The sequence below is a fragment of the Arachis hypogaea genome, chromosome 13 (assembly GCF_003086295.3).
Source record: "Arachis hypogaea cultivar Tifrunner chromosome 13, arahy.Tifrunner.gnm2.J5K5, whole genome shotgun sequence".
In the NCBI taxonomy this organism is placed as follows: domain Eukaryota; kingdom Viridiplantae; phylum Streptophyta; class Magnoliopsida; order Fabales; family Fabaceae; genus Arachis; species Arachis hypogaea.
This window is the reverse complement of record NC_092048.1, coordinates 122,232,264-122,245,540: the sequence shown is the minus strand read 5'-3', so window position 1 is coordinate 122,245,540 and position 13,277 is coordinate 122,232,264. Positions and strand designations below refer to the sequence as shown.

The following is a 13,277-nucleotide window of genomic DNA, read 5'->3' as shown; positions in this document are numbered from 1 at the left end:
CTTAGCTGAATTCTTGCAAATCTGTGACACTGTCAAGACCAATGGGGTTGACCCTGAGGTCTACAGACTTATGCTTTTTCCTTTTGCTGTAAGAGACAGAGCTAGAACATGGTTTGATTCACAACCTAAGAAAAGCCTGAACTCTTGGAAAAAGCTAGTCAATGCCTTCTTGGCAAAGTTCTTTCCACCTCAAAAATTGAGCAAGCTTAGAGTGGAAGTCCAAACCTTCAGACAGAAGGAAGGAGAATCCATCTATGAAGCTTGGGAAAGATACAAGCAATTGATCAGAAGGTGCCCTTCTGACATGCTTTCAGAATGGAGCATCATAGGAATCTTCTACGATGGTCTGTCTGAACTATCCAAGATGTCATTGGATAGCTCTGCTGGAGGATCTCTTCATCTGAAGAAGACGCCTGCAGAAGCTCAGGAACTCATTGAAATGGTTGCAAATAACCAATTCATGTACACTTCTGAAAGGGATCCTGTGAATAATGGGACAAATCAGAAGAAAGGAGTTCTTGAGATTGATACTCTGAATGCCATATTGGCTCAGAATAAAATATTGACCCAACAAGTCAATATGATTTCTCAGAGTCTGTCTGAAATGCAAGCAGCAACAGGCAGTACTAAGGAAGCTTCCTCTGAAAAAGAAACTTATGATCCTGAGAACCCAGCAATGGAAGAGGTGAATTACATGGGAGAATCCTATGGAAACACCTATAATCCTTCATGGAGAAATCATCCAAATCTCTCATGGAAGGATCAACAGAGACCTCAACAAGGTTTCAACAACAATAATGGTGGAAGAAACAGGTTTAGCAATAGCAAGCCTTTTCCATCATCTTCTCAGCAACAGACAGAGAATTCTAAGCAAAACCCCTCTGACTTAACAAACATTGTCTCTGATCTAATCAAAACCACTCAAAGTTTCATGACTGAAACAAGGTCCTTCATTATAAATTTGGAGGCACAATTGGGTCAGCTGAGTAAGAAAATTACTGAACTCCCTCTTAGCACTCTCACAAGCAATACAGAAGAGAATCCAAAAAGAGAGTGCAAGGCCATAACCACATCTCACATGGCCGAACATGGAGAGGAGGAAGAGGCAGTGATTCCCACTGAGGAAGACCTCAATGGATGCCCATTGACCTCCATGGGGTTTCCTAAAGAGGAACCATGGGAGTCTGAGGCTCACACTGAGACTATAGAGATAACATTAAATTTACTTTTGCCATTCATGAGCTCTGATGAGTATTCTTCCTCTGAAGAGGATGAAGATGTCACTAAAGAGCAAGTTGCTAAGTACCTTGGAGCAATCATGAAGTTAAATGCTAAGTTGTTTGGTAATGAGACTTGGGAGAATGAACCTCCATTGCTCATCAAAGAACTGGATGACTTGACTAGGCAGAGATTACCTCAAAAGAGACAGGACCCTGGAAAGTTTTCAATCCCTTGTACCATAGGCACCATGATCTTTGAGAAGGCTCTGTGTGACCTAGGGTCAAGCATAAACCTTATGCCTCTCTCTGTAATGGAGAAGCTAGGGATCATTAAGGTACAAGCTGCAAGAATCTCACTAGAGATGGAAGAAAATTCAAAAAAATAGGCTGATGGACTTGTAGAGGATGTCTTGGTGAAGGTTGAAGACCATTACATCCCTGCTGATTTCATAGTCCTAGAGACTGGGAAGTGTATGGATGAATCCATCATCCTTGGCAGACCCTTCCTAGCCACAGCAAAAGCTGTGATTGATGTTGACAGAGGAGAATTGATCATTCAAGTGAATGGAGACTCCCTTGTGTTTAAAGCTCAAGGATATCCCTCTGTCACCATGGAGAGGAAGCATGAAGAGCTTCTCTCAATACAGAGTCAAACAGAGCCCCCACAGTCAAACTCTAAGTTTGGTGTTGGGAGGCCACAACTAAACTCTAAGTTTGGTGTTGAACCCCCATATTCAAACTCTAAGTTTGGTGTTGGGAGGTTCCAACATTGCTCTGAACATCTGTGAGGCTCCATGAGAGCCACTGTCAAGCTATTGACATTAAAGAAGCGCTTGTTGGGAGGCAACCCAATCGTTACTATTCTATGATAATTTTCTATTTTCTATTGTTATTTTATGTTTTCTGTAGGTTGATGATCATGTGAAGTCACAAAAACAATTGAAAAAGCAAAAATAAAGTGAAAAACAGAATGAAAAATAGAACACCCTGGAGGAGACAGTTACTGGCATTTAAACGCCAGTAAAGGTAGCAGAATGGGCGTTAAACGCCCAATCTGGCACCATTCTGGGCGTTTAACGCCAGAAATGGGCACCAGACTGGCGTTTAACGCCAGGAATGGGCAAGAAGCTGGCATTAAACGCCAGAAATGGGCAGTAGCCTAGCGTTTAACGCCAGGATTGGCAGAAAGGGGGCGTTTTGCACGCCACTTGGTGCAGGGATGATATATCCTTGACACCTCAGGATCTGTGGACCCCAGAGGATCCCCACCTACCCCACTACTCTCTCTCTTCTTCACCCATTCACCAATCACCTCAATACCTCTTCCCCAAAAACTCCTCACCTATCAAATCCCACCATTCTCTTCACCACTCACATCCATCCTTCATAAAACCCCACCTACCTCACCATCCAAATTCAAACCACTTTCTCTCCCAAACCCACCCTCTATAGCCAAACCATACACACCCCTCTTACCCCTATATAAACCCATTTTCACTCCTTCATTTTCACACAACCTAAACACCACTTCTCCCCCTTGGCCAACACACAAAGCCCACTCCATCTCCTCTATTTCTTCTTCCTCTACTCTCTTCTTTCTTCTTTTGCTCAAGGACGAGCAAGCTTCTAAGTTTGGTGTGGTAAAAGCTAAAGCTTTTTATTTTTCCATAACCATTTATGGCACCAAAGGCCGGAGAAACCTCTAGAAAGAGGAAAGGGAAGGCAAAAGCTTCCACCTCCGAGTCATGGGAGATGGAGAGATTCCTCTCAAGGGTGCATCAAGACCACTTCTATGAAGTTGTGGCCAAGAAGAAAGTGATCCCCGAGGTCCCTTTCAAACTCAAAAAGAATGAGTATCCGGAGATCCGACATGAGATCCGAAGAAGAGGTTGGGAAGTTCTCACCAACCCCATTCAACAAGTTGGAATCTTAATGGTTCAAGAGTTTTATGCCAATACATGGATCACCAAGAACCATGATCAAAGTGTGAACCCGGACCCCAAGAATTGGCTTACAATGGTCCGAGGGAAATACTTGGATTTTAGTCCGGAAAATGTAAGGTTGGCATTCAACTTGCCCATGATGCAAGGAGATGCACACCCATACACTAGAAGGGTCAACTTTGATTAAAGGTTGGACCAAGTCCTCATGGACATCTGTGAAGAGGGCGCTCAATGGAAGAGAGATTCAAAAGGAAAGCCGGTTCAACTAAGAAGGCATGACCTCAAGCCCGTGGCTAGGGGATGGTTGGAGTTCATCTAACGCTCAATCATTCCTACTAGCAACCGGTCTGAAGCTACTATAGACCGGGCTATCATGATACATAGCATCATGATTGGAGAGGAAGTGAAAGTTCATGAGGTTATATCCTAAGAACTCTACAAGGTGGCGGACAAGTTCTCTCCTTTGGCAAGGCTAGCTTTCCCTCATCTCATTTGTCACCTTTGCAATTCGGTTGGAATTGACATAGAGGGAGACATTCTCATTGATGAGGACAAACCCATCACTAAAAAAAGGATGGAGAAAACAAGAGAACTTCATCAAGAGCATGAGGAAATTCCTCATCATGAAATCCCTGAGATGCCTCAAGGGATGCATCTTCCTCCACAAAACTATTGGGAGCAAATCAACACCTCCCTAGGAGAATTAAGTTCCAACATGGGGCAACTAAGGGTGGAGCACCAAGAGCATTCCATCCTCCTCCATGAAATTAGAAGAAGACCAAAGAACCATGAGAGAGGAGCAACAAAGGCAAGGAAGAGACATTGAGGAGCTCAAGCACTCCATAAGATCTTCAAGAGGAAGAACAAGCTGCCATCACTAAGGTGGACCCGTTCTTTAATTTCCTTGTTCGTTATTTTCTATTTTTTCGAAAATTGTGCTCTATGTTTGTCTATGTTTGTGTCTTTATTACATGATCACTAGTGTCTAAGTGTCTATGCCTTAAAGCTATGAAAATGAATCCATCACCTTTCTTAAAAAAATTTTTTAATTGAAAAAGAAAAGGAAGTGCATGAATTTCAAATTTTAAAACAATTTAATTATCTTGATGTGGTGGCAATACTATTGTTTCTCTGAATGAATGCTTGAACAGTGCATATTTTTGAATTTGATTGTTTATGAATGTTAAAATTGTTGGCTCTTGAAAGAATGAAAGGAAAAGGAGAAATGTTATCTGATGATCTGAAAAATCATAAAATTGATTCTTGAAGCAAGAAAAAGTAGTGAAAAGCTTGCAAAAAAAAAAAAGAAGAGAAAAGCAAGCAGAAAAAGCTAATACCCCTTTAAACCAAAAGGCAAGGGTGATAAAAAGGATCAAAGGCTTTGAGCATCAGTGGATAGGAGGGCCCACAGGAACAAAATCCTGGCCTAAGCGGCTAAACCAAGCTGTCCCTAACCATGTGCTTATGGCGTGAAGGTGTTAAGTGAAAACTTGATACTGAGCGGTTAAAGTCGAGGTCCAAAGCAAAAAGAAGAGTGTGCTTAAGAACCTTGGACACCTCTAATTGGGGACTCTAATAAAGCTGAGTCACAATCTGAAAAGGTTCACCCAGTTATATGTCTGTGGCATTTATGTATCCGGTGGTAATACTGGAAAACAAAGTGCTTAGGGCCACGGCCAAGACTCATAAGGTAGCTGTGTTCAAGAATCAACATACTTAACTAGGGGAATCAATAACACTATCTGGATTCTGAGTTCCTATAGATGCCAATCATTCTGAACTTCAAGGGATAAAGTGAGATGCCAAAACTGTTCAGAGGCAAAAAGCTAAAAGCCCCGCTCATCTAATTAATACTGATCTTCATAGATGTTTTTGCAAGTATATTCTCTTCTTTTTATCCTATTTGATTTTCAGTTGCTTGGAGACAAGCAACAATTTAAGTTTGGTGTTGTGATGAGCAGATAATTTATACGCTTTTTGGCATTGTTTTTAGTATGTTTTTAGTATATTTTAATTAGTTTTTATTATATTTTTATTAGTTTTTATTTAAAAATAATATTTCTGGACTTTACTATGAGTTTGTGTATTTTTCTATAATTTCAGGTATTTTCTGGCTGAAATTGAGGGACCTGAGCAAAAATCTGATTCAGAGGCTGAAAAAGGACTGCAGATACTGTTGGATTCTGACCTCCCTGCACTCAAAGTGGATTATTTGGAGCTACAGAATTCCAATTGGCGCGCTCTCAATTGCGTTGGAAAGTAGACATTCTGGGCTTTCCAGCAATATATAATAGTCCATACTTTGCCCGAGATTTGATGGCCCAAACACACGTTTCAAGTCAGCCCAAGAATTTTGGCGTTTAACTCCAAAACTGGCACAAAAGCTGGAGTTAAACGCCCAAACTGGAACAAAAGCTGGCGTTTAACTCCAAGAAAAGTCTCCACACATGGAAGCTTCAATGCTCAGCCCAAGCACACACCAAGTGGACCCGGAAGAAGATTTCTGCATTAATTACTGATTTCTGTAACCCTAGGCTACTAGTTTTCTATAAATAGGACCTTTTGCCATTGTATTTTCACACTTGATAGACTTTTAGATCTTTTACTCATACTTTGATAGACCTTTTCACGTTTGGGGCTGGCCTCACGGCCACACCTGAACCTTGTTCTTATGTATTTTTAACGGTGGAGTTTCTACACACCATAGATTAAGGTGTGGAGCTCTGCTGTTCTTCATGAATTAATACAAAGTACTATTGTTTTTCTATTCAACTCAAGTCTATTTCTTCTCCAAGATATTCATTTGTTCTTCAACTTGATGAATGTGATGATCCATGACACTCATCATCATTCTCACCTATGAACATGTTCCTGACAACCACCTCTGTTCTACTAGCAATGGCTTGAATGCGTATCTCTTAGGTTTCTAATCTAAGATTGGAACCTTCGTGGTATAGGCTAGAATTATTGGCGGCCATTCCTGAGATCCGGAAAGTCTAAACCTTGTCTGTGGTATTCCGAGTAGGATCTGGGAAGGGATGACTGTGACGAGCTTCAAACTCGCGATTGTGGAGCGTGTGACAGACGCAAAAGGATCAATGGATCCTATTCCCACATGATCGAGAACTAACAGCTGATTAGCCGATGTTGTGACAGAGCAACATGACCATTTTCACTGAGAGGACGGGATGTAGCCATTGACAACGGTGATGCCCAACATAAATCTTGCCATGGAAATGAGTATGAATGATTGGAAGAAGGCAATAGGAAAGCAGAGGTTCAAGGGGAACAAAGAATCTTCATACGCTTATCTGAAATCCACCAATGAATTACATAAGCATCTCTATCTTTATTTTATGTTTATTTTCATCACCTTAAACTCCATAACCATTTGAATCCACCTGACTGAGATTTACAAGATGACCATAGCTTGCTTCAAGCCGACAATCTCCGTGGGATCGACCCTTACTCACGTAAGGTTTATTACTTGGACGACCCAGTGCACTTGCTGGTTAGTTGTGCGGAATTGTGACAAAGTGTGATTCACGTTTAAGAGCTCCAAGTCCTTTGGCGCCATTGTTGATGATCACAACTTCGTGCACCAATATTGCATAATAAATATATATATATATATATATATATATATATATATAAAATATCGCACACGACGCGACAGCATCGCCGACGCGTCCGCGTCACATATGCGTTGGGAAGAAAATGAGGTTGAACAGAGAGTCACGCGAAAGCGTGGCTGGAAGCATGCCTTTGGCACAAATCGCCCCACGCGACCGCGTCGCTGACATGTCCTCGTCATTTGGGAAAAATGCCTCCCACGCGTCCGCGTCACCCACGCGGACGCGTGACCTGAAAATCGACGTAAAACGGGTGTTTGGCAGCAAGTTTGGTTGGAGTGGGGCTGGAACCATGCTAGCAGCACAAGCCCTACCACGCGTCCACGTCCTTTTCAAAGTATGGCCACTTACGCGATCGCGTCACCCGAAAATTTGGCAAAAAGAGTTTCGAACAGAGAGTTGTGCGAGCGCGAGGCTGCCCTCGCGCCACTCGCACAAATCATGACACGCGTCCGCGTGTCCGACGTGACCGTGTCGATTCATTTAAGCGCCCCTCGCGCGAATGCGTACCCCACGCGTCCGCATCGCTTGCACCGCACAGCTCATCCTAACCTGCCAAAATATATTATCTTTTTGTTTCCCAAATCCTACTTTTTTCTTTTCCCATCTTCTTTCCCCTCCCCTTCCTTCTTCCTTCCTCCTTCCTCCTTCCTTCTTTCTCATTTTCTACTTTCTCTCTCTCACCACCATTACCAAGGTTTTTCTTTTCTTCTTCCCTCCTTACTTTTCTATTCTTCTTCTTTATTTTATGTTTTCTTCTTCCGTTCTTTTTTTTTCTTTTTACTTTCATTATCCATGTTTTCTTTTTCTTTTTTTTCTTTTAATTGGTGTTAGAAATTTATTTGGGTCATTGTTCCTTATTATATGCTTGTAGATTGTTGCAAAATTGTTTGGCAATTATATATCAATTTTTAAGGGTTGCTTGCACATTCAATTTATTATTTTCTTTAGCTTATTTACCATGCATGCTATGTGTTTGTGAAAATGCCCGTATGGCATTGTGCACTATTTTTCAAATATTTATCCTACTACTCTACTATGCTTGCTTTTCACAAAACCATATCATATTAATTCCATATAATTACCATTACAAATAGATTGTTAGTATGACAGACTTGGTAATCTAACTTAGACATTGAATGCTTGATCTATGCTACTCATGCCTTTGCCTGCATGCCAATAAACACCTTACATTTATTTGTCATTATATGCACTTGCTATATTTCCATTGTTGTTTCTCACATGTAGTCATGACCATGTGTTAACATCATTCATCTTTTAATGTGCATTGATTACCACCTTTCCCGCCCTCTCCCTTGCTCTATCCCTTGACATTTTAACATACTTTCTCTTTTCTTTCTTTTAGGATGGCCACCAAGAAAGGCAAGGAGAAAGCTACTCCCAAATCAACAGTGAGAAGAGGAACTAAAAGGGCATTAGTGACAGAGCCATCTTCTACTGCAGTTAAGCCCTCAACAAAGAAAATTAAGAAGATTATAAAAGTTGATGAGAAAGAGAAAGCCTTCCCAGCAAAGGACACTGCGCAATTTTTCAATCGCTACTGTGAGCAGATGTTCCCCATCCTGGCAGAAAGGAGTTACAACAACGAATACCTTCTTATCCTCCCAACACATATTACTGAATTTGTTGAGCCACAAATTGCACGAAGACAATGGAGTTTCCTACAGAGATAGCCACGGCATGTTAATCTTTCCTAGGTAGTCGAGTTCTACTCCAACTTCCACCTGCCGACCCTGCAGTCTGTCTATGTCCATCAGAAGTAAATCCCTATTACAGAAGAGGCCATTCAATGAACTTTAGATCTTCCCCCTACTCTAGAAGGACTGGACACATTTCAAGAAGTCTCACTCAAGCACCAGATGTACCAATTTGACTGGGACGCTGTTCTCAAAGTTATCGCACTACCTGGCAGCAGATGGATCTACGGATACCATCGTTCCCGACCTAAGGGAATATTGGCTTCTGCACTTACCTTAGAGGCTCGCATGTGGGCACAGATTATGTCCCATTACGTCTTTCTGAGCACCCACGAGTCCTCCATCACTGCAGACATGGCCGTTCTACTATGGTGCATCCTTACAGACCAGCCTCTGAACCTACCAAGACACATCCGAAAGGCCATGGACACGTACAAATTGTGGGCAACTTACCTTTTCCCGCCTTGGTTTCAGATCTCATTTCAGCAGCCGGAGTCTCCTACAAAGCTGGTGACACCAAAGCCATGCTCCCACGGGATGATCAGTACGTCCCTAACGGGAAATATATTAGACTTCCAGCAGCCACTACAAGCAAGTCTACTGAACCGGCTGAAGACATTCCTCCTTCAACACCACAAGCACCTACAACAAACCAACTGCTCCATCAGATACTTGAGAGGTTGGATCGGCAGGAACACAAAGCAAAGCTAAGAGAGCGCCGTCACAAGCGCCGATTCACATACCTCAAGGAGCTACTTAAAGGAAAATACAGAGACTCAGACACCCCCGGACTCCACTTCATTCACCAGCACAGGGAGCCATGACGGTCCCGACTGTGAAGATACTACTACCAGCCCACCTTTGTTCCTGACAGATGGCACCGAGGATGGTGCAAAGCCTTAAGTATGGGGAGGTCGGTCAGTACCTGACTTCCGGAGGTAATTTCTCTTCCTTAACACCAATAAAATAGGATATTTAGTTAGTTTTTCTTTTGTAGAATAGGATAAATTGCATAGTAATAGGTTAGTTGTATGCATGTTCTACTTGATTGAAAAGACAGTAAGTTTCTTCTAAGACCCTATTTTTAGAACAAAATTTCACTAATTTTAATTAAAATTTTTATGTTAAATTTTTTTGAAGTTGTATTTAGAACATGGTTTTTGAGCTAAAGAACACACAACCTGTGAGATTTGAGCCTTTATACATGGTTACATTATTTAACCACAATTATTTTATTCTTGTGTGTTTACTTCTCTATGATTGTAATCTATATTTTATTTCATCCTATATGTCCAAAGTTTAATATATTTATATGCTTGCATATGATTGAGGCCACTATTTGTTTAGCTCACTTATTCCAAATAAGCCTACCATTTTCAATTACCTTTGTTAGCCACTTTGAGCCTTTAAATCCCATTTGTTCTTTATTTTACCACATTACTAGCCTTAAGCGGAAAAAACAATTATATATCCCAATTAAATCTTTTGTTAGCTTGAGATAGAATTGTGTGTTAATTGAGTATGGGAAGATTATGGGAACAAAAGATAATAAGGGAATGTGTCATGATAATATAATGGAAATTTGGGTACCTACTCATGTGAAATTGTAAAGGAAAAATTAAAAATCTATGTGCATTGATAAGCTGTGTTTATTAAAAAAAATCCAAAAATGTTTAATAAATAAATAAGGGGACAAAATTACCCCAATGCTAAATTAAATTCAAATATCAATGCATATAGGATTAAATTAAAATAAAAGTTGATACATGAGTAAGGAATGTGAAAGGGAAATTTTGGGTAGCTAGGTCTGAAATTTAAGTTATATAGAATATATATGTGTGTTAGGTGAAAGCTTGGGTTAATTAAAGATTCAATTTATAAGCTTACTTAGCCATATATGTACCCTTACCCTTACCTTGGCCCCATTATAACCTTGAAAAGACCTCATGATGTTTGCATTGGTATATTAAATGTTGTTGATTGGTTAGGAGAAGAACAAAAAAATTAGAAAGCATGATTAGAGAAGGATAGAGTGATTACCCTATACACTAGAGAGACTAGAGTGTACATACATCATCAGTGAGGATTCAATGCTTAAATTCTATGTTTCCTGCTTTCATGAGCTACCTTCTTGCATTTTTATCTGTTGTTACTGTATAAGAATTGAATTTGTGGAATTTGATTTGTGATTGTCTTGAAGAGCTTATTTACTTTTAACCAAGTGGACAAGAATCATATAGTTGCATTCATATGTATAGGTTGCATTGCATTGCATGAGTTTTACATGTTCCTACTCATTTATTTTATCTCCTCCAACTAAGCATGAGGACATGCTAATATCTAAGTTTGGGGAGGTTGATAAACCATTATTTTACGGTTTATATTGTGTTTAATTGTGTGGTTTTATCAAATCTTTACCCACTTATTCATTAAATTAGCATTTATTTACAATTCCTTCCCAAAATTACTCCATGGTTGAAAACTTGCTTCCGAGAGGCTTTTAATTATGTATTTTAATCCTCCTTTATTCCATTCGATACCATGATCTGTGTGTCAAGTGTTTCAGGTTTTATAAGGCATGAATGACTTGGAGATTGGAAAGGAAGCTTGCAAAAATGGAAGGAACACAAAAAATTGAGGAGATGACCAGTGAGAAGTGACGCGGATGCATGGCTCACGCGACCGCGCAAAATAGAGGAAATTGTAGTGACGCAGACACATGGCTAACGCGACCGCGTGAATTGGAAACTGCAAAAGTGACGCGAATGCGTGGACGACGCGCACGCATGGCAAGGCAAAACGCTGGATGACGCGAACGCCTGGATGACGCGATCGCGTGACGTGCGCGATCTGCAGAATCTGCAGAATTTACTGAGGGCGATTTTGGGCCCTGTTTTGACCCAGTTTTCGGCCCAGAAAAGCAGATTAGAGCCAAGGAACATGCAGAGACGAGAACAACATTCATTCTGCATAATTTTAATTTTAGATTTGATTTTACTCCTCCTCTAGGTTTTCTCTCTACACATTCATAGTTCTTAGGATTTTGTTTTTATTGCTTTTTGGATTGGGATATTGAGAAGAGTTATTACCTCCGTCAAGACTTCATCATTCTAGTTTGTTTCCTTACTTGTCACTTACTCTTTTATATCCTTAATTTCTTCAGAGTTACTATTGGATTATTTTTAGAATTTATTAATACAAGAATTATTTTTATTTTTAATTGGTCTCTTTGATTATTATTATTTATCATGTCTCTCTTTATTTCTCTTCCTTATTTTGTGAAATTTACATTCATAATGAGCGAGTAATTCCATAACTTGATTGGGAGATGATTGAAAGGAGAACCTTGAGTTGGAACACTCAAGAGAAAAATTGTAATTGGGTTTATTGTTGGATCACCCTCTAGTCACTGACACTAGTCCTTCCCAAGGGAGAGGATTAGGACTTGTGAATAGAAATTGCCTTCCAACTTGCTTGACTTTCCTCTACCTAGTAAAGGATAACTAAGCAGAACAACCTTCAATTATCATTTTGATCTTGGGAGAACTTCATCAAGGATAGGGCTTCCAACTAATCTACTCCCGGTCAAGGTTTTTATTTAAATTACATAAATTCTCTGATTTAATTTCCTGTTTATCAATTCAAACCATTTTAGAAAACATCTGATTAATAAAATAGCACACCTTTCTGCAACTCGTTGGGAGATGACCTGGAATTCATACTCCCAGTATTTTAATTCTAATTTTGTGACAACCCCTTCTAAATTGATAAGCGGATCTTTGGTTGGTTAAGAACTATACTTGCAACGCATCTCTTATAATAATTTATTAACTCGCCAATTTCTGCCACGTCAGTGATCCTTTGTCACCGGAGGGTGGTGGTACCTGCAAGAGACTCCGATACTTAAGTTAGCATGGGCTTTAAGCAGGTTTTTAGTAGAATCAGAGTATGAGTTATACCTGGGTGCTCCAGTGTATTTATAATAGTGTGGAGTGACCTTTCTGGAGATAAGATAGTTATCTTATCTTATCTTATCTTTGAGTGAAGTCATCTTATCTTTAAGGGAATCGCCCTTATCTTTCTAGGCTTTGGCTGCCTTTAGATTGGGCTGCGTCCCTTCGTTTGGGCCTGCTTGGGCCTCTTATTGCGATTTGTCCGAGCTCTTTGTGAAGAGGTCGGTCATGGCCCAACCTTCCAAGAGGTCGGTCATGGCCTAACCTTCTAAGAGGTCGGTCATGGCCCAACCTTCTAAGAGGTTGGCCAACCCGGTTCATTACAGCTTGAACCGATGCATGAACAGTGACCTCTCAAATAAATGGAGAGTATCAGGCTAAAGATCCCAATATGAAAAGGTACTTGGACAAAACCTTGGAGCACCTTGGACGATTTGTTGAGACTGAGGTCAAACACATAACTCGGGCTCAACAGCAGAGCGAACGCCCTTTCCAAGCTAGCAAGTACCAAGCCAGGGGGAATAATATAAGCCTAATCCAAGAAACTCTCCAAGAACCCTCTGTTTCAAAGGCAGAAGTCAAACAAGATGTCCTTGAAGTATCCAGATTGGACCTCGGATGGTGAACCCACTGGTCGAATATCTGAAATTCGACATCCTACCCAAAGGGGAAAAAGAGGCCAAGAAAGTCCAGAGGGAAGCACAAAATGACACCTTGGTGAAAAATATCCTCTATAAAAGGGGAATATCAACACCATTATTGAAGTGCATCCCGACCTCAAGGACGACAGAAGTCTTAGAAGAGATCCACA

The 13,277-nt window shown here is 40.5% G+C and overlaps 1 non-coding gene across 1 annotated transcript; it reads right to left on the bottom strand.

Moving 5' to 3' along the window:
- Positions 1–202: 202 nt before the first annotated feature.
- LOC112739199 (small nucleolar RNA R71) lies at positions 203–310 on the bottom strand. The gene has a single exon (XR_003170136.1). It is a non-coding gene; the product is annotated as a small nucleolar RNA R71 (small nucleolar RNA).
- Between the last annotated feature and the right edge of the window lie 12,967 nt (positions 311–13,277).